At 36.2% G+C, this 22,379-nt stretch overlaps 1 pseudogene; it reads right to left on the bottom strand.

Annotated features, from left to right (window-relative positions):
• Positions 1–10,272: 10,272 nt before the first annotated feature.
• Positions 10,273–10,391, bottom strand: LOC118601839 (annotated as a pseudogene).
• Between the last annotated feature and the right edge of the window lie 11,988 nt (positions 10,392–22,379).

Here is a 22,379-nt window from a genome sequence, read left to right as displayed (position 1 = left end):
ATAAGATATAGCAATGACCAATAAATACATTAAAAGATCCTCAACTTTGTTAGTCAATAAGAAAATGTATACAATAAAATATTGTTACACTCCTTGTAGAATGGCCAAAATTAAAAAGACTGACAATATCAAGAGCTGACAAGGATGTAGAACAACTGGTACTTTCATACACTGCTACTGGGAATGCAAAATAGTACAGTTCCATTAGAGAACAGTTTAGAAGTTGCCTTAAAATTGACACATATCTAATCCAAGTTTTCTCAACCTCAATGCTATTGACATTTTGGCCCCAAAGGTTCTTTGCTGTAAAGACTGTTCTGTGCATTATAGGATGTTTAGCAGTACTCCTGGCATCTCACTAGATGCCGGAAGTACCTCCATAGTCATAAAAAAAAAAAAAGTCCCTAGACAACGCCAAAATCACCCCCCGCTGAGAAATGCTTAACTACCAAGCAATTGCACAGCTAGCTATTTACTCAGGAGAAATGAAAACATATGTCCAAAAAGAGACTTGCGCACAAAAATTCATGTTTATTCTTCATAGCTAAAAAAATGGAAATAACCTAAATGTCTCTTAATAGATAAATGAATAAATAAATTATAATATATGCATACAATGAAATAATTAGTATATTTTCTTCTTTGGTCTCAACCCTCACCCTACCTAATCCCCTGCCTAAATAAAATCTCCATGAGAAAAGAGATGACCAATTTTGTTCATCGCTGTGCACCCAAAGCCTCAGTAGTACCTAGAACATAGTAGACACTTAATTATTTAATCAAAAGACTAAGTTGCAAACAATTTTATGGATTTATTTTATCTGCCCTCTTTAGGGTGTTACTCTATTTCTTCCTTTCCTAGAATAGTGGCTCTGAAAATCTGCTGACTTCTGGCAATCTATAAGGTCAAAAGAATTTTCATTATAATATTAAAATGTTATTTATTTTCTTCATTGTATTGACATTTGCACTAATGATGTAAAAACATATGTGGAAAAACTGTTGGTGCCATAGCATGAATCAAGGCAGTGGCATCGAGCTGTAGTAGAAATTGTTGTATTCTTCACTACTATGCAATTAGTTTTTTTTTTCCAAGCCAGTTTCACTTAAGAATGTCTTCACTGAAAAAAATATAAATGATTAGTTTTATAAAATTTCAGTTCTTGAATACAAGTCTTTGTAATGTGCTGTGTGACAAAATGAGAAATATGCATCAAGTATTTAAGCTGCATAACCAAGTTCAATGGCTACATCTGGGCTGAGGAGCATTTCTGTAGTAGTTTGAGTTGCAGGCTGAACTAGGTGCTTTTCTCAAGGAACAATCTATGGTTATTTAGACTTAGGTGTTTAGCAGACATTTTGTCAAAACATTTCTCAAGAATGAACTAAGTGCACCTTTCTCCTCAAAACAACTGACAGTATTTGTTGCCAATAATAAAAGTTAATTTTCAAGTGAAAATGTAGAAAGTTAGAAAACATAGAATGCTGTGTCCTCCCTGTGAGACTAACAGCTTCCAGAACTTTTCTGATGAGACTTGTGGTAGTAGTAATGTATGTGATTTTTAAATGTATTATGTAGTGAAACTTGTCAACATTTGGAAGATCCGCAGAAGTCAATGATTAACCGTTTCCCAAATACCCAAAACATGGTGTTACAAGATTATATGTAAGTATAAAATCCTTCCAAAGTACAAGATCAATGAAGTGTAATTTAACAACTTATGAAAGTTTATTAACATAATTTTAAGTTCCATATTGCAACGAATCTTTATTTTCTTTGTCGTTTTTTGTTTTTTGTTTTTGTTTAATATTTAGCGCAACATAATATATATATTATAGAGCAAATTACAATCATGCCTCTTAACAAGGATATGATTTAAACAGTAAAATTGCATAAACAATGTATTCATTTAATATACTTTTGGCTACAAAAGGGTCTTCAGGAATTTTGTCAGTATTAATCGTTAACAATTTTTTAAAATTTATTTTTAATTTTATTTATTTTTTATTACGGTGACATTAGTTAATGAAGTCCAGTAAGTTTCAGGTATACATTTTAGCAGTAAGGCATATATATGTTGCATTGTGTGTTCACTGCCCATAGTTAGAGTTCTTTCAGTCACCTCATATGTAACCCCTTTTACCCTATCTACCTCCTCGCTTCCCCAGCAACAAACCTTTAAATACTACCACTTGTCTGGTTTTGATATAATTTCAAAAAAGTACACCCAAAACTATCTGAACAGGCTCTTAAAATATATCTCTCTTTTCTAACTATTTATGTTTGTGAAGCTGGATTTTCTTCTCATATTTTGACAAAAACAACATATCATAATAAACTGAATATAGAAACAGATATGAGAATCCGGTTATTTTCTATTAATCATAAGACATTAAAGATATTTGTCAAAATATATAGCAATACGACTCTTGTCACTGTTTTTTTGTTTTGGAAAATATAATTATTTTTACCAAAAATGTTATTTATTTAACATGCAATGGGTTTACTATTTTATTTTTAAAATACTAATAAATATTTTAAATTTTTTCTATTTTAATTTTAAAATCAGTAAATAGAGATAGATATAACTCATATAACATTTACACTTTTAATCATTTTTAGGTGTATAAGTCAGTGGCAACAAGTATATTCAAAAATTTGTGCAACCATCACCACTATCCATTTCAAGAACTTTTTCATCCTCCCAACCTGAAACTCTGTATCCATTAAACAATAATTCTCTATTCCTCTCCACCCTCCAGCTCCTGGGAACCTCTATTCTACTTTCTGCTTTTATGAATTGCCTATTCTAGGTACACAATATAAATAGAATCATACAATATTCGTCCTTCTGTATCTGGCTTCTTTCACTTAGCATAATGTTTTCACAGTTCATTCCTGTTGTTGCATGTACCAGAATCTCATTCCTTTTTCAGACTGAATAATACTCTATTACATGCATATACATACCACATTTTGTTTATCCATTCATCTGTTGAAAATTTTCACGTATAATGTTGCAATGAACTTGGTGTACAGGTATCTGTTTGAGACTGTACTCTCAGTTCTTTTGAGTCTATATCTGGAAATGGAATTGCTAAATCATACAGTAATTCTATGTTACACTTTTTGAAGAATCCTCAATAACTTTCAAGAGCACAAAGGAATCTGAGATGAGATAAAGGCAGGCATCATCTCTTAAGAAAAATATCAAGTCTAATACTAGGTTGTGTTATGAGGCCCTCCTGTATGTAACCTATGTAGACCTCTATCTTGGCTCTTAGTACACTGTATTATAATCACTATAAGCTCTTTGAGGGAGAGATTGAGATCTCTTTATTGGTGTATATACCCGATGTCTGGATATAACAGTGCACGAGAAATATTTGTAATATATTTTTGAAGAAAATTAAAGATGATTATTTGAAATTCTCTGTAGGGGTATTGATAAAGATTTCACTCATGTGAAACCTCTAATCGTCTAGTAATGGCTGCCTGGAGGTCTGTGTTGCGAAGGATTTTGAGGTCATCTAAAGGTTTGGCAGAAAGGAATGCAGGGACTAATTAGCAATGTAAATGTGATATAGAAAGATCTATACCTAAACTAGATGCTAAGTCTCTTTTATTCTAACATTCCATGCAGGGAAATGTAATTATTTTTCTCTTCAAATCTCATTCTTATTACTTTAGTCTAAAAATCTGATACCTCTTTTATTAACAAATTAAATGTGACTATATTGCAAAATCCACTGGATAAAAAACACAAATATTCCCTCTTCATTCCACATCTCTACCCCTGGATCCTGCCAAGATCAAAAGTTCCTTGTAGAATTCTTCATGGAGTTTTACAAATACATCAATGCAATTTTATGATAATAAGAAGTTGTTAGATTTGAAATGACTCACACTGCTTTCATCTGGGGACTCATTCCTTACTCAACTAGCATTCAGAGACAAATATATACAGCTCACATTTTCATTTTATTTCTAGTTTCATGTCTTTGGTTTTATTTATAAAAAGCTACACATTGTTAGAAAATAAAAACCATTCAAATATATATTATTACATTATTTCTCCAATTTCTCCTTTTATAAATGACAGCTATTGGAGTTGAAGAAATTACTGACTAGGCTAAAAAAATTAATAATACCTTAGAAGAAAGACTAACAAAATACATTTGAATGGGGAGTCTGAAATGGTTACAGCTTCTATTAAAGGAAAAAAAAAAGACATCTATAAATTAACAGTTTGTATGTTATTATCCATGTGGGTGACATAACACGTTGGTATAGCACAGTGTTATTTATCAACCGTTTGATCCATAGATGTTCAAACTGGACTGGAGATGTTACTCCCAAAGAAATTCTTTCATTTGTGTTGCTTAGATTTGGTCAAAGATTACTAGGCCTTAGAGAATGAACTATGTATTTTTCTGAAACTCACCTTGAACAGTGTAAAAACAATAAATGAGAAACTAAGAATTTTATGTAAATCTAAGTGATACTATCTTCATAAAGGAACAGAAAAAAAATTCCTAATTTTTGAGGACAAAGCAAAGGAATGTGAATACTTTTTTCATGTGTATATGAAAAAGAGCTGGAAAATGATGACTATAATAGAAAATTTTACAACCAAGCCAGAAAAAAATCTGCCTTGACTTTTATAGCATTTTTTGCTTTTTAAAAACACACTCACATCCATTATTTCATTTTATCCTTCCAAAAAACCTATGAGGTAGGTAAGTCAGGTTTCATTATCTCTCAGATTTATCAAACACTCTTGCCACTACTATTTTATGATAGGGTTCATGGATCCAGAGAGAAGTATTCTTTGTATTATGGCCATATCTGGGATGCACAAGAATTGGAAAAATGAATTAATACATATATATAATGAGGGACAGGGACACCCTCCTTAACTTGGGAGTTGTTTTCCCATATAAGTATTCTACCAGCAAAATTAGCAGTAAACACATTTTTTCTGCTGAAGTGGAGATTTCCAGTCAAACCACTTCTAACTTGCCAACACAGGGAATTACTATAAAAGGTGGACCCCAATGACTATGCGCAACAAAAACACTGGCTTATCATTTCTTACCTTCTTCTTAACTCTTTCTCTTATTTACCCTATTTCTGGCCCTTAGAAGACATAAAATCCAGGAGCAGGTTAGGAATATTTTGAGTGAGACAATGAAATAAATAGAAATTGCCCTGTGTAGACAGAACCCCACGCTTCTATGTAGCTTAAAACTAGTATGTGAATTGTTTATTCCATGTCTCATTAGAAACATAAATGAATAACATTTATTGAATTCTAATAATAGACCAGGGACAGTAAAGAAATTTTATAAAAATTTACTTAACAAATTTTTTATAAAGATGTTGCTTATAAAAATACTAGCTCAATCTCAAAGTGTGCTCTTCTATTACTGTGACTAGAAGAATTTTTTTTAGGAGTTGGGGTGAAAAGATGAGCCAGTCAGCTGTGTTTATCAGTACAGCCCCTTCGTTTGTTTATGGCTAACCTTCTGACTGTCTGATGACTGGTATCTGTTAAACATTTCACATACCATCTCTGATATAAATAAATATTTACTATTTTATTCTCTTTACTTTTGTGTATGCTTGAAATTATACACATATTATATATGTATACATCTCTGTGTGTACAGACCTATATACTATGTATATTGTACATATTTTTAAGAGAGAAACAGGTATCTGTAAAGCATTGCAGATTGGTTTATAGAGTAGAGGGGATCACTGCATCAGGGGCCCTGCTCTAGGCCCCAGTAGGTTCTGACCTCCACAACACCTCCCACCAAGGTCATATCTTAGACTAACATAGCTAAGGGTCTTTCCTCTATACTGAGTCTTAGAACCAAACTCAGTTCTTCTGTTTGTGGCTTAAATTTTTTGGAGGCAACGAGAATGTTATATAGTATTATATAGTAAAAAGCAAATTTAAATTTGACAATATTCCAGAAAGGCTCTGCTAACTGTTGTTTTACCTGTAGCTGAACGAACCTGGCCCAAAGGTGTTCTTATTCTCCCATTATCAGTTCAGCCTGGTTGGACGATACTGTTTGGGGGACATGATTCAGCTAGAATTTGGTTATAGTTATCAGCAATTCGCTGATAGACAATAAGGGAGGAATGCCCTCTCCTCTCTCTTCCTCCGCCCCCTACGTTTTGGTGTCTAGTGGTTAAAGCCTGGGATCTGGAGTTTCGTGAGCCCAGCATTTGTATTCCGCACCTCTCCTTTCTGAGTGACCTTAGAAAAAATAACTTATTGGCCTTAATTCCTGATTTGCAAAATGAAGATACTGAAAGGACCTACCTCACGGGGGATTGTAAGCATTAAATGAGATAAAGCTTCGGACACAGTACCCAGAATGTAATTAGCACTCAATGTTAGGAGGGTGTATTTATATAAATATAAAACATGGTTGTTGACCCTAACAGCAGGCAACTTTTTGAGAGATGAAATATACTAGTCTAAAAGTCTTATGGTCTGACACCTTTTCAGACAGACAGAGCCCACATTGACTTCCGAAGCCATGTTAAATATAATATTGCCTTTTGCACCTTTTATAACTTGTGACTTCCAATCTTAATTCTACTGTTGTATCTCACACTTACCTACATATCATTCTGCATGATTATTTGTCCTGTCCATTATTTTGTCCTATCTCAGAGAATGGGCACCTAGGCAATAAAGATCTTTTACTTAATATTAGCTTCTGCTACTGTAGCTCTGCTGAAATGTTCTTACACTGATTGCCTAAGACTTCCACAGTACCAATGACAAAAATATTTTTCAGTTCTTATTTTTCATCAGATCCAGTTAATGACAGGTCTTCTTGAAACTTTCCCTTTCCAGGTTGCTACTCTTGGCTAACTCTCCTCCTACTTACCTTCTCCTTCTCTTTCTTTGCCCCACAACCAAACATTGGTATTTCTGATACACAGCAGCTTAAAAAGAAAAGGGCAGTTCTGTATGTGCTGATTTTGACCAGATTTCCAAAATAGTTCATGAAATGAAAAACCCAAGGTGTTTCATTTGTGATTAGCTGTATTACTATCCTTTTCTTTTTTTTTTTAATTTTCTAACCATGGATATGTGCCTTAGTTTTCTAGGGTTTCTATAACAAATTACCTCAAACTAGGTGGCTTAAATAGTAAAAATATATTCTCTCACAGACTTACAGAGGCTTGAAGTCTTGAATCAAGGTGTCGACAGAATTGATTCCTTTTTAGAGGCTCTGAGGGAGAATCTGTTCCTTGCCTACTCTCTAACTTCCGCCTCTTGCTGGCAATTCTTGACATTCTGTGGCTTGTAGACACATCACTCCAATCTCTGTCTCTACTGTCACGTGGTATTCCCCTCTCTGTGTGTCTATGTCCAAATTTTCCTTATTTTATAAAGACACCAGTCATTGGATTAGGAACCACCTATTCCTTCTTCCTTAGCCCTCAAATCCAACCAATCACCATCCTGCTGATTCTGTCTCATTAATATCTGTCCAAGTCCTTCTCTCCAGCCAACTGCCATTGCTTAAGTTCAAGCACTCATTATATCTTACCTAGAGTATTGCAACAACTTACTAATTGGTCCCCCTGCATCTAATCTTGACTCTTTAGAATCATCATTTTCAGGGTAGCTAAAGTTATTTATATAAAATGCAAATTAGATTACATTGTTCTGCTGCTTAAAACCTGTGCCTTGCTTCCCTTTCCCTCTTCTTCTTCAATCTGCACACAAGAACCTCCATCCCATGCCCTACCTGTCCCTTCAGCCTTATCTCTTGCCTTTCTTTGCTTTCAATGCTACACGACTAACATCAAAAATTTTGCAGATCCTGGTTCACACTTCTCTTCCTTTGCTGTGCTAGTCTCTCTACCAGAAATGTCCTTTCTTCCTCTTCCTAAATTTTATCAACCTTTAGGATACATTCCAATTGTATTATGTCTTCATTAAAGCCTCTTTAAATCTCAGGTGAGGTGTATTAATGACTCGTATGCATACGAGTCATTAATGCTATGTATTTTAAACCATGTATTTGTAGCGCTTAGCCCAGTCTCTGTCATGAAGTAGCTGCTAAAGAAATGATGATTGAGTGAACAAAGGCAGACGTGTTTTACTATTCAAGAATTTCCACAAACTACTCATTAACAAAGGAATAAGGAACCATTTAGTTTTATTTAAATAACATCTCAGAACACTAATTTTATATAGACCAGGTTTTCTCAACCTTGGCATTATTAAAATTTAGGCTGGATAATTCTTTGTCACAGGAGCTGACCAGTGCATGATAGGCTGTTTAGTAGCATCACTGGCCTCTACTCACTAGATGCCAGTAGCTCCCCAAACCTCAGTTGTGACAAACATAAATGTTTCCAAACATTGCCAGATACTCCCCTGGTGGGGAAGGGGGGATAAAATTACCCTTAGTTTGGAAGCACTGGTTTAGGATGATGCTCAATATAGAGTTTGAATTCTTATGACACCTATAAGGCAGGAATTCCTATAACATTTCATTTGGTCCCTCGGGATACCAATTATTCTTTGTAAGAGGAAATCTGCCATAGTTTATCATATATTTTTAAAGGCATTTAAATCAACTATACGTAAAACTTTTAAGAGATTTTCTAATATAATTACCTTGTAAAAAGATGAGATCATGTCATTTATTGTTCTATAAAAATGTAGGGTTGTTATGTGTGTATATATATATCACAAATATAAACTGATTCTCATTTGGAAAAGAAAAAGCTCTATAATTTAATTTAAAAGATGTTCACCTCTAGCTGTGAGAGAAGAAGAAGGGAGGGAGTAAGGAGCAAAAGGAAAGGGAAAGGGAAGGAAAAGAGAGAGGGAGGAAAAGAGGGAGAAGATTGTTTTGATATAAAATTTAGATGGCCTTTTATGTTAATTCCTTATTTCCTTTGCTCTCTGCATGGTTCTAACCCACTGTTATTGACCAGTGCAGTTAACATTAAACAAAGAACAGTGAACTCTATTACACAGCCTGGTCAGACAAAGGTCAGTTCGATATTCTAGTTGACAGAGTTTCCAATAGTCAAAGTATTCTACTATTCATAAACATTCCAAACATGAAAACTACACTAAAATATTTTTTAAATTCTTTGAGGCAAAGGGAGCACCTCCTATGGGCCAAGAACTATGAATTTTTTAAAATGAGCCACATAGACATGATCTCTAGTCTCTGAAAGTTTATGATATAGGATATGGATATAAAAATTAATGAAATAGTCACATTGGTGGGAGTATAATTAGAGACTGAATAAATGCTACAAAGAAAAGTAAAGTAATTAAGGAACATGACCTAAACTTGAACAAGTGACACTTGTGTTGAGATCTGAAGAACAAATCTAAGAAATTAACTAAAAGAGACAGAAGAAGAGCAGCTGAATGAAGGTAGAGGGAACAGTGTGGGCAGGTGCCTCTGGCTGGAGGGAGCATGTCAGGGACTAAATAAAGAGAAGAGCCTGATGGAGCTGGAAAGGTAATTCAGAGCATCTAGATAGGGCCTGTTGGGGTTTGTTGAGGGCAGATGGAAGGGATAGCAACTGATATAGGTGTAAGAAAACATTCTGGCTGTGGTGTGGAGAATGCATTGTTAAATCAGGACAGAGAAGATGCAGGGAGACCGGCATCTTATCTATATCAAGATCCTCATTGCTCCTTAAAAGCTCAGGCAAAGATTTCCTGTTCTATAGCATTGATGAACCTTGAAAAACACTATGTTAAGTGAAAGAAGCCAGTCACAAAAGGCCACATATTGTATGATTCCAGTTATATGAAATGTCCAGAATAGGCAAATCTGTAGAGATGGAAAGTAGATTAGCGATTGCTAGGCACTGGGGTGAGAAGAGAATGGGATGGCTGCTAATCAGTGCTCAATTTCTTTATGGGGAAATGAAAATGTTTTAGAATTAGATAGTGGTTATGGTTGTACAACTTTGCTAATATACTGAAAATCAATGAATTGAACACTTTATAAGGATGACTTTTATGCCATGGGAATTATATTTTAATAAAGCTGTTACCAAAAAAAAAAAATTCCTCTTATTACGTCATGGGAAAAGACAAGTTCTAAATTTCTAAGTAAAAATGAGTTTAAGAACTGACTTAAAATTCTTAATTTTATTTTATTATTTTTTTTTAGGTGAGGTAACCCTTGGTTGACCTCACAGATTGCAAGGAACTTGTCAGCTTACAATCTGTTTTTTTTTTTTTTTTTTTACCCTTACGGCACGTGGTCTTCCTAGGTGGTCTCCCATCCAAGTACTAACCAGGCCCGAACCTGCTTAGCTTCTGAGATCGGATGGGATCAGCCTTGTTCAGGGTGGCATGGCTATAGACTAAGTAAAATTCTTAATTTTAAAGTCATGTTCTTTAAAATGTTCCTTACATTCTAAAATTCAATTAGCTGAAATTTAAGAATTATGTTGAAATAGAGGCATTTAAATAAGAACAGTTAATCAATGATTTAAAGAGAGCCTCATAATTTCCAAATCATAGTTTTTGTCAAGAAAAATTGTAAAAGCACTAGCTACTGAGAATCGGATCAATTGGAATTTTACTATTTTGTCAATTCCATCTGTGAATTTTAACTTTCAGCACAATTTTCATTTTCTACCCAGACAGCCACTTAGTAGATATGTGATATCAATCTTGATTTCCAATCTCAGCTTTCTGTATGAATTTAATAGGCGAGGTAATTGTGCAAGAATGTGTTTTAAAACATAAATTCCAACTACCCTATTATTATATTTACAGCTGATTACCATGTGAATTGCTTTTATGCTATGCTAGAATATTACCAACACTTCTCTTTCAAAGAGTAGAGTATAAAGTATAGGGTATAAGGAACAGCCTCTAATAATGATAACACTGCCTAATATTTATTTTTAAATTTGGATTTATATTAAAATTATTATCTAGAAAAAAAAGAACTAATGTGTGGGGTCATTTTCTATATCAGGACTCCTTTTTTGTGTAACCTACAAAAAATCCAACTCTAAACAACACAAATAAAAAAACAAAAATTAAAAATAAATAAACACATACATACATACATACATAGCACAAGTGAAAATGTAATTTCTTGGCCTTCTTAACTGCAAAGTTCAACCTTCAGGCACATCCAGATTCAGGACTCTCAGGCCAGTTTTCTGCCAGATCGGTTTTATTTTCAGATTCAAAACTGTCTCCTGATGGTAAGATGAGAATGCCCACTCATACTGTTTCTCCCCATAAATTCTTAGTGAAAACCTCACTGTGGTTCTCAAGTTCTAGTTGAGTCATGTCCTCAGTCCTGGACCAACCACTACAGCCCGCAGGATCAGGCATGTTGATTAACTTGGGCCTGGTTCATGCATTCATCCTTGCAGGACAGAATCCCACTCCAATGATATAAGACCAACACTAAGGGAAGGATGAATCTTTAAAAGTAAATAGGTATTGTTGCTAGAAAAAAGACAGTGGAGGCTTTCAGGGGAAATAACATATGTCCACTGAAGTTTCCAGTTAAAACAGGGGCCAAGAGATAGGGCGATAGGTATGCTAACTGACAATGAGCTGAGAAGTAGAGTGGCCCCTTTTGGGAATATCTTCCTAGCCAATTACTCTTCTCTGAGAATTCCTCCTTTTGCCTCATGTGTTGAGCCTGATACCTTCTGCCTGGCCCCCCTAGAGCCTCTGAATTGAATGGACAAGAGCGATAGCTCCTGAACCCTTTAACTTTTGGCTGGGTTTGGTGATGGGGAACACCAGCAGGAGATCTAAAGGAGGGGAGAAAGGGTCCTTTCAGTTCAGTTATATCACTCAACCAACCATCACAGCCCCCTTTTTCTCCCAGCTTTATTGAAAATTGAATTGACATGTAACACTGTAAGTTTAAGGTATACAAAATAATGATCTGACACATGTGTATATTGCAAAATATTTATTACCACAATAAGGTTAGTTAACATATCTTTCACCTACCTATGTTGTGATAATGGTGGTAGTGAGAACACTTAAGATCTACTCTCGTAGCAACTTTTAAATACACAAAACAGTACTATTAACTACTGTCACTAGGCTGTGCATTAGATCCCCTTATGACTGTCCTCTTTACTCAAACTTTCCTTCCTGGCTCTCGTAACTATTCCCCTGCTTGTCCTTTTAGGCCTAGAGATGGTGAGGAACTTCTGGGGTACTATATTATTTTTTGTGAGTTTCCATATATCCTGCCAATAGCTTTGAAAATTGTCTCATAATTAAACTCCTCTTAAGTTATCATATTTGAGTGCACAATATGTGCTCTGCTGGGACCCTAACTTATATGTATTGCAATGGCGGCTCTGCATTTATTGTACTACCTCACTTTACATGTTATTCCAAATCTTCATATTTATTTTATGAAATAGGTATTCTTAATCCCTATTTAATAGATGAGGGAACTGAGACTCAGAGAGGTTGAGTAACTTGACCAAGATCCTACAGCTAGTAAGAGACCCACCTGACACTGGTCTAATTTCGCATTTTGTATGTCCAAGTTGCATTACCTCTGTCCTGGATCATAACTTCCATTCTTGCCTTCTTACAGTTTTTCTGCCACAGCAGCCAAATATCATCTGTTCTATAGATCTTCCAAGGTTGTTATGAGGAGCCAATGAAATAACAAGCAATAACACTTAACAAAGTGCCGTACAAGTGTAACACTTTAGGTCACTGAATATATATGTAGATATTCTGGTTGCTTTCAGAATTAGATTCCTTGAAGTTGGAGGATCCAGATGAGATGTTGGCTGAATTGAATCTAAGGATCTAATCCCTCTGGACTCAGCTCACCCATCACCTTCTCTAGGAAGTCTTTCTGCTACTTGGGGATGGATGAGGTGTCCACTCTGTTTTCCCATATTTATCCTACCATGGCACTCATCACCATGTAAAGCAGTTACTATTTGCTTTTTTTTTTTCTCTATCTCACATTCTAGTCCATTCTAATTGTCTATTTATATCTCTGTCTCTTTCTAGACTACAAGTTTCTAGAAGACAAGAAAGAGTCATATCTGTTATGTCTGTATCTCTAGTGTAGACACACACCTTTAGATAGGCATTAAATACATATCTGTTGATAAGTAATGGCATAGTTCTGAAAGAAAAACAATTCCAAGAGTTCCCCAAGATGAGCTGTCAGGGACAATATTTGATGGAATTCCCTCAAAAGTAGTAAGATAAACTGTGACTGTTAAGATTACAATCAAACTCTAAAAATCTGTAATTCCGGGTAATAGATCTATAAAAACTTTAGGCAGAAAATGTGTTTCTCTCAAGGATATGTGTTAATAATTTTAAAACCAGCTTATGTAGTTCTAACATTGATCAAATAACTAAATATATTGTAAACAATAAGACCCAGGTTTTCCATTATTGGATAAAAGATCTTAGTGGAAGACTTGATATGATTCAAATAAGGTCTTTCATGTAGTTAATAATATCCTACCAATGTTATTTCTTGGTTCTGATCATCGCATATGATTATGTGAGATTTTAACATTAAGAGTAGCTGGGTGAGGGATTATAAAGCTTTTTGGACTAATTTTAAATTTTTTCTATAAGTCTAAAATCAGTTTAAAGTACAATTGTCTTATGGTACATTCTTTTAAACCCATACTCTTGGAATCTAATAAGGTGATAAAATTTCACCAAGAGGTTCACTGGAGGTATAACATATTGATACCTTGCTATATTATTCAGAATCACAGAATTTTACAGATTAAATGTAATCTTGACAGTCATAGTTCATTCTTCTACTCCTGAGGGAATTCCCTTAGTACTCTCCCTGAAACCCTTTGTACCACTGCCCCAGAAATGAATTGCTGGAAAGAGAGTGAATTATTAGACACGTCTTCCTCCTGCTCTCTACCATGTTGAAACCAGTCTCTTGTTGATTCTCTGGACCCAAATGGTAACCATTCAGATACGCAGAGTCAGCATCATGCCTCCTCTGGTATTGTTCTTCTTCAAACAAAGCACCCTCAATCCCTTTCCAGGTGATAGAATGGTGTTTCAGTACAGACTTCTGATGCTTTGATGCAGCATTTTTGAACTGATTCTTCAGCCACGGAGCACTTCATCAAAAAAGTTCTTATGTGGAAGTCAGTATGTAAATTAGATAGAAGATGGCCCAAGGCCTATGTGATCCCCTCACCCTTCCTTCCCCCAATGAGCAATGCACATCCTTGGAACCTTTGAAACTTCCAGAAAATGTAACAAAATTTTTCTTAAACCAAAGATTTGAGAGGCATGGGAATCTTAGATCCCAAGGCAGGTTTGTGGGGGAAGTGTTTCTGAGTACATGCTTTCTACTGTCCCCAACTTATACCAAGTAGAGAGAGGAAAAAATGAAAACTTAAAAAAAAAAACCTCCGTGCAGTGGTGAAGCTGACTAAATACCTACCATCTCTTTAGATTGTATGGAAGTTATTTTTACTAATTTGAGAAAATTGTAGATATACATGTGACAACAATGAGAGAGAGAGGAATCTCAGAAAGAAGAGTAGATCATCTGATTGTTGGTTCTTATTAGGACTGACTTGTGGCTCCCTCAGGATCCAAGGCAGCTTAGCTGTCTGGTTATCTTGTGGCCTCCTCATTTGGAGCTTTTAGAGGCCATCTCCTAGAGCTCTGCAGTCAGCATGACTCAGCCACTCTCCGTCTCTGCTTCTCTTGCCTGCCTCCTTCCTTCCTTTCCTTTCTTCCTTTCCTTTTTTCTCTCCTTCCATCCTTCTTTTCACTGAGATATCATTAACATACTTATTAATTAGCAGTTTGATAAGTTTTACATATATATGCACCTGTAAATCCATCACTATAATCAAAAAAGTGAACATACTTGTCACCCTCAAAGTTTCTACATCCCTTTTAAATCCTTTTCTCTGACCCTCCGCACTCCCACTCACCCGTCCCCAAGCAATTGCTTATATAATTTCTGTTACTATAGATTAGGTTTTATTTCCAAGAATGTTTTGTGAATGGAATCACACAACACTTACTCTTTTTGTCCTGTTTCTTTTACTCAGCATACTTATTTTGAGATTCATCCATGATATTGTATTTATCAATAGTCCATTCCTTTTTCATTGCTAAACAGTATTCCATTGCAAGGATACACCACAATTTGTGTATCTCTTTACTTAGCGATGGCTATTTAAATTGTTTTCAGTTTTTGACTATAATGAATAAAGTTGATAAGTTTCTATGTAGATGTGTGCTTTTATTGCAGTTGGGTAAACATCAAAGAATGGGATGGCCCAACTTCCTAGTAAGTGCATATTTAAATTTTTAAGAAACCACCAAACCGTTTTCCAAAGTGGTGGTACAGTTTTACATTCTCCCTAGCAGGGTATGAGAGCTCCAGTTGTTTCACATCCCCTCCAACCCTGGTGTGTACATCTCTTTCTCTTTAGCCATTCTAAAAGGAGTGATAATATTTACTTGTAGTTTTAATTTGTGTTTCTCTAATGAATAATCATGTATAATGAATAATAAGCATCTTTTCATGTGCTTCTTTGCCATCAATACATTTTCTTTGGTGAAGTATCTGTTCAAATCTTTTGCCCACTTTTTTATTTGGTTATTTTTCTTATTGTACTTTAAGAATTCTTTATGTATTTTGGATAAAATTTCTTTCTTATGTATGTGTTTTGCAAATATATTCTCCCAGTTTGTGGTTTATTTTCTTATTCTCTTGACTGTGTTTTTTAAATAGCAGGAATTTTTAATTTTGATAAAGTCCTGTTTATTGCTTTTATTATAGGTTGTGCTTTTGAAGTTCTATGTAACACTTTTTGCCTAGCTCAAGGTCACAAAGATTCCCTCCTGTTTTCTTACAGAAGTGTTATAGTTTGGAGTTTTACGTTTAGGTTTATGGTTCATTTTGAGTCAGTTTTTTTCTATGATATGAGGTAGGGATTGAGGTTCATTTCATTGCATATGAATATACAATTACAATTGTTCTAGCACCATTCATTGGAAAAACTATTCTTTCACCATTTAATTGCCTTTTGAGTAGCCTTTATCAAAATATATTGATTAGGTATGTGTAGGTCAGTTTCTGCACTTTACTCTGTTGCACTGACCTATTTGTCTATCTTGACTTGACGACCATGTTGTCTCGATTTCCATAGCTTTATAGTAAGTCTTAAAATCAGGTAGTGGTAGATGTTCAACTCTCCTCCTTTTTTTCAAAGATTTGTTTTGATTTGGCTCTTAAACAAGATATTCTGTTGGAATTTTGATTGAAATTACATGGACTTTATAGTTTAACTTGGGAAGAATCAACACTTTAATTTTGAATTTTCAATACATGACTATCTTTTCATTTATTTATAACATCTTTAGTTTCTTTCAGTAATATCGTATAGTTTTTGGTGTACAGATCTTGAACATCTTTTGTCAAGTTTATCCCTAAGTATTTTTATGACACTGTTGTAAATAACTAAGAGTCCAGAGTCCTGTGGCAGAGATCGTGCCCGTTACCCACATCAAGAATTAGCCTAGGGTCACTGACCCTCAGCAGGGTAAAATGCATACTGACAAATCCATACACAGGGTAAAATCATCACTGACAAATCAGTAAAATGATGTGAACCAAAATGTTAATTTTATGCTTTTAAATTTGTCACAGAAAACTTCTCTGTGGTTGTGAAGGAGGGCCAACAAAAAAGAATCTTGTGCTAGAAGTCAAGTATTTATTTCTGTTGGCATCTCTAAATATAACCATATGGTCCTAGAGGCCAGAATATTACAAATTCCACCTATTATAGAAAGATTTCAATTCCTAGGAGACCATATGTCTAATGATGTATCCCAACCCTTTAATTTACACTTTGGTCTATCAACAACTTTGCTTTCAACTGGTTTGTTGAGCACAGAAAGGAATATAATCCAGGGGATGCTTAGAGTAAATAACAGGTATCTCTGGTGAACTCCTATCTTTGAGGGCATTTAGGACTTTGTGACTAGTCTACTGCCTGCCCAACCCCACTTCCACCCCCAACCCCCACAAAAAGCATCTGGAGCCCAGAGCAATTTTAAAGGAAGGCATCTTTAAATCCAGTTTACTTACTGAATTAAAACATTTTTCAGCATAATTCCTGTGCCTTAGTTTTATTTTTTATCTTCATTCACTCATTCATTCATTCACTCATTTATCAAATATTCATGAGGAACTACTTTGGGTCTCAATGTTAGGGTGGTAGTAGGGGTGAGAGGGAAAGTTCATAATACAGGATTCCTACATATACATGGGGGAAATATCACACTGATACAATATGATGAAGATAGACAATAAAATATCTGACACTGTGATTTGTAAAATAAGGCACTATTTCCCTTTTTGTTATTTTATAGCAAAGGAGAGGAGACAGCACTATGGAGAGTTGAGGAAGGCCTACCAGAGGATAGAGGAGGGTTTAATCTAGTTTTACAGTAAACAGGCATTCCTTCGCCAGGCGAAAGGACACAGAAAGGTGTCTTTGTTTTGCCTATCCACTTCTCTAAAGACTTTAGGGTATTATGCTGGGGGGAAATTAGAGAAGAGGATCTGATAGGAGGGTGTGGTAGATAGCATTTTCCAAAGATGGACACAAGTCTCATCAAGAAATGGAGTCTAATTACCTCCTCTTAAAAGTGAGCTGGCTTTTATGACTGTTTCAACCAACAGAGTATGGCCGACAAAATGTTACTTGCAAGATAAAGTCATAAAATTTCATTTTTGCCCTTTTCCCCTGAACGTTCTTGCGAGAGCCCTGAGCTGCCATGTAAGCAGTCACATTGCCTTGAGGGTGCCAAGATGTGAAGCCCAACATAGCCAACACAAAGACTGCATAGAGAAGCCCCGAGACTACATAAAGAGAGAAAAATGCCTAGCTGGCTCTCAGCTGCTCCAGCTTCAGCCACCTTCTGACTACAACTGGATGAGACACCAAACCACAACTGCCCATCTGAGCCCTTCCCTAATTACTGGCCCACCAAACCAAGAAAGATAAGGAAATATTACTGTTGTTTTAAGTCACTGTTTCAGGGTGATTAGTTACACAGCAATAGATAACCAGAACAAAGAAATAATAAGTGACTTGGCTATTTTCTTTTTTCTCATTTGGTGTCAGATTTGGATTTTGTGGAACCCTTCAGACAGGAGCAGTAGTCAAACAGTAAGTAACAGAAGAAAGATTGCTTTGCCAATGTTACAAAACCTACATCCACACCCAAAAGGGGAACACCCAACAATCTAATTGTCCAACAGATTACCTATATTTTAGGATTCTGTGGAGTTTGTTTTTAAAAATGATGTTTGATAACATGAAGAAATATTCCCAAGAGATTTGTTTTTTTTTTCAATTGTAGTTAACATACAATATTATATTAGTTTCAGGTGTACGACACAGTGATATGACATTTTTATAACTTATAAAGTGATCCCTGCAATAAATCCAGTACCCATCTGACACCAAACATAGTTATTACAATACTACCGACTATATTTCCTATACTATACTCTATATTCCCGTGACTATTTTGTAACTACCAATTTGTACTTCTTAATCCCCTCCCCTCTTCACTCATTTCCTGTCTCCTAATCCGACAACCATCAAAATGCTCTCTGTATCTATGAGCCGGTTTCTGCTGTTTGTTTATCCTGTTCTCTAGATTCCACATATGACATTTGTCTTTCTCTGTCTGACTTTATTTACTCAGAACAATACCCTCTAGGTCTATCCATGTTGCTGCCGATGGTGAGATTTTATTCTTTTTATGACTAAGCAATATTCCATGGTGTGTTTGTATAATCACCTCTTTGTTATCCATTCATCCATTGACGGACACCCGGGATGCCTCCATATGTTGACTACTGTAAATAATGCTGCAGTAAGCATATGGATTCATATGTCCCTTCAAAGTAGTAGTGTTTTGGATTTGTTTGGGTAAATACCCAGAAGTGGGATAACTGGGTCCTTCTTTGTCTCTTGTTACAGCCTTTGTTTTAAAGTCTACTTTTTCTGGGATAGGTATTGCTATTGCTACACCAGCTCTTTTTTGTTTGTTGTCATTTTCACAAAATATCTTTTTTCATCCCTTTACTTTCAGTTTGTGTGTGTCTTTCTATCTAAAATGAGTCTCTTGTAGACAGCATATGTAAAGGTCCTGTTTTCTTATCCATTCAGTCACCTTATCTTTTGATTGGAGCATTTAAACCATTTACATTTAAAGTAATTGTTGCCAGCTATGTAGTTATTGCCATTTTATTATTTATATTTTTTCTTCTTTTTTTCTTCCTTTTCTTAAAGAAGTCCCTCTAACATTTCTTGTAATACTGGATTAGAGATGATGAATTCTTTTTTAGCTTTTTCTTGTCTGTGAAGCTCTTTACTTGTTCTTTGATTCTAAATGATAGTTTGGTGGGCAGAATAATCCTGGTTGTAGGTCTTGACTTTTCATCACTTGAAATATTTCCTGCCAATCTCTTCTGGTCTGCGAAGTTTCTGTGAGAAATTGACTGGCAGTCTTATGGGAGCTTCCTTGTAGGGAACTAATTGCTTTTCTCTTGCTGCTTTAGAATTCTCTCTTTTTCTTTAATCTTTGGCATTTTAATTGTGTGTCATGGTGTGGGCCTCTTTGAGTTCATTGTGTTTTGGACTCTCTGCACTTCCTAGGCTTATATATCTATTTTCTTCACCAGGTTAGGAGAGTTTTCAGTCATTATTTCTTGAAATAGCTTTTCAAATTTTTGCTCTCTCTTTTCCTTCTAGTACTCCTATGATCCTAATGTTGTCTCAGAGGCTCCTTAAACTATGCTCAGTTTTTGGATTCTTTTTTCTTGTTGCTGTTCTGATTGCAAGTTTTCTGCTCTCTTATCTTATCTTCTAAACTGCTGATTTGATTCTCTGCTTCAAATATACTGTTAATTCCTCATAAGGTATTCTTCATTTCAGTTATTGTATTCTTCATTTCTGACTAGTTTTTTTTATGTGTTCTATCTCCAATTTTATGTTTTCTGTCTCTTTTTAAAGTTCTCACTGAGTTCATCTAATCTTCCTCCAAGTTCCTTGAGCATCCTTATGACCAGTGTTTTGAACTCTGCATCTAGTAGATTGCTTGTCTCCATTTTGTTTAATTCTTTTTCTAGATTTTTGTTCTATTCTTTCACTTGGAATATTTTTCTTTGTCTCCTATTTTGACTGCCTATTTGTGTGTGTGTGTGTGTGTGTGTGTTTTCTATGTATAAGGTAGGGCTGCTATGTCTCCCATTCTTAGTAGAGGGGCCTCATATTATAGTAGGTGTGCTGTGGGTCCCTGCATGTGTTTCTTTCTATGGATTAGATAGAGCTGCTAGGTCTCCCAATCTCAGTAGAGTGGTCTTAGGTTGTAGGTTTCCTGTGGGTCCCAGTGGCTCAGTTTTCTGATCACCTGAGCTAGGTCCTCCAGGTATGTTCCTTGTGTGGTTGCGTGTGCCCCCCTGTTGTATTTGAGTCTTGGTTGCTGTTTACATGACAGCAAGAGGGATTGACCCTCTGTCTGATTGGTTGTGAGAATCAGCCACTAGCTACGGTGGAGGAGTTGTTGGGCACGGCCTGACCCTACAGAGAAAGATTCACTTTAGCAAGGCTCTGGTGTCTTTCCCATCTGCACTTTGGGCGTGTCATCCTCAGATGTGACCCTGGGTGGTGTTCTGGCTCAGACTGACACCAGCTATCAGGCATGTAATCCAGGGCTTCTTGGGATAGGCCCTGCCTCAGGCCAAGTTCAGCTGCAGTCTGTGCCTTGCCTGGGGTTACCTGGATGAACCACCAAACAATACGAAGATGACCACCACCCACACTAGGCTTGGAAGTGCCTCAAGAGGCCAAGCCACAAACTGAGGCTGGCTGCTGCTAGGGGCAGGCTTGGGGCTGCTCAACAAGAGTTATGGGGCACAACAAGGCTGGATGATGCTTGTTTAGGTTTTGTGAACCTTTGAGAGATTTTAGGAAAGTTCATAGCATGAGCTAAGACAGGCCATTTGTGTGGAAAATCCACTGGAAGAAGCTTAGGTGGGCCCACAAGTTGGGTGGGCAGAATCACCAGGGCAGGGTGACCAGAATTAGCTAAGTTGATGGAGACTCAGAAATGGCACCCACCTGGGTCTACAAGCCAGGGAGGGAAAGGCTCAACAAAGGAACAGTGCCCTCTGCCAGCACTTCGGTCTGAAAATCTTCCCCTCCAGTCTTTGCCCTGAAGCCAAACAACTCAGTTCCTCCCTGTAAGCCCCTGATGGCTTTTGAGGTGTTGCTCCACCACTGGAGCTCAGAGTGAGTGAGTCTGTCACCAAGTAAGTCCATGCACGGCCCCCTTAAGGGGAAAGTCTGAAATTCCCTAAGCCCTCCATCTCACTCAGCCACAATCTCTGCTGATTTTCACAGCCAGAAGTTATGGGGACTTCTCTTCCCAGCACTGGAGCCCTGGGCTGGAGAGCCCGGTGTGGGTCTGGGACCCCTTGCTCTTCCAGGGGGACTTTCAAGGCTGAGATATTTCTCCCAATACTCAACCTCCACACACAGCTGCCATACAAGGGTGTGGTATCAGCCCATTTCACATCTCTACCCTTCCTACCAGTCTTGAGGTGGCCTCTTCTACATGTCCCCAGTTGTAGGACTTCTGTTCAGCTAGACTTCAGACAACTCCCAATGATTGGCTATTCTGAAGTTTAGTTGTAAGTTTGATGTGGTTGTAAGAAGAGGCAAGCACAGAGTTTGCTTACTCCGTGATCTTTTGCTTAGTTTTTTAAAAGTTCTTTGAAAGCAGATTCTGGGTCTCTGTGTCTTTAAGTTTTATAATAATTCCTTGTATGAGCAGGTCTTCAAGAAATGTTGGTTCAGTAAATGAATTCTATAGCTAATTTTCAGTGAGGACCAACTCTTTGCCAAACATAGTTTTTAAGGTTCTTCCACAGGTAAAGCTATTTTGCCTCTATATAACCCTAGGAGGTAGATACTATTGCCATCCTTGTTTTTAAAGAGGTAAAAAAGGGGAAAGAATGGTTAAGAAATTTACTCAGTAAGTCGTAGCACTGAGATAGGTAGGAACAGGTGGTCTGGCTCCATGGCACTGTATTGTTTCTTGAGTTACACAACTCCTAAAACAAGTGATCTTAGGGAAATGTCAAAAAAACCTAAAATTTAGTTTTGTCCTTACCAAGATTTTATCCAAAAATCATCAAGAAAATATATTTATTAGGTCTCATAATATTTAAAAAATAATAATAAAATATTTAAAAATAATAAAATATTTGTCATTGGTAACAATCTTCTAGAACTAAGG

Source organism: Rousettus aegyptiacus, unplaced genomic scaffold (genome assembly GCF_014176215.1).
Source record: "Rousettus aegyptiacus isolate mRouAeg1 unplaced genomic scaffold, mRouAeg1.p scaffold_m13_p_4, whole genome shotgun sequence".
NCBI lineage: Eukaryota > Metazoa > Chordata > Mammalia > Chiroptera > Pteropodidae > Rousettus > Rousettus aegyptiacus.
Note: the sequence above shows the minus strand (reverse complement) of the source record. Positions and strands in the feature narration are given on the sequence as shown.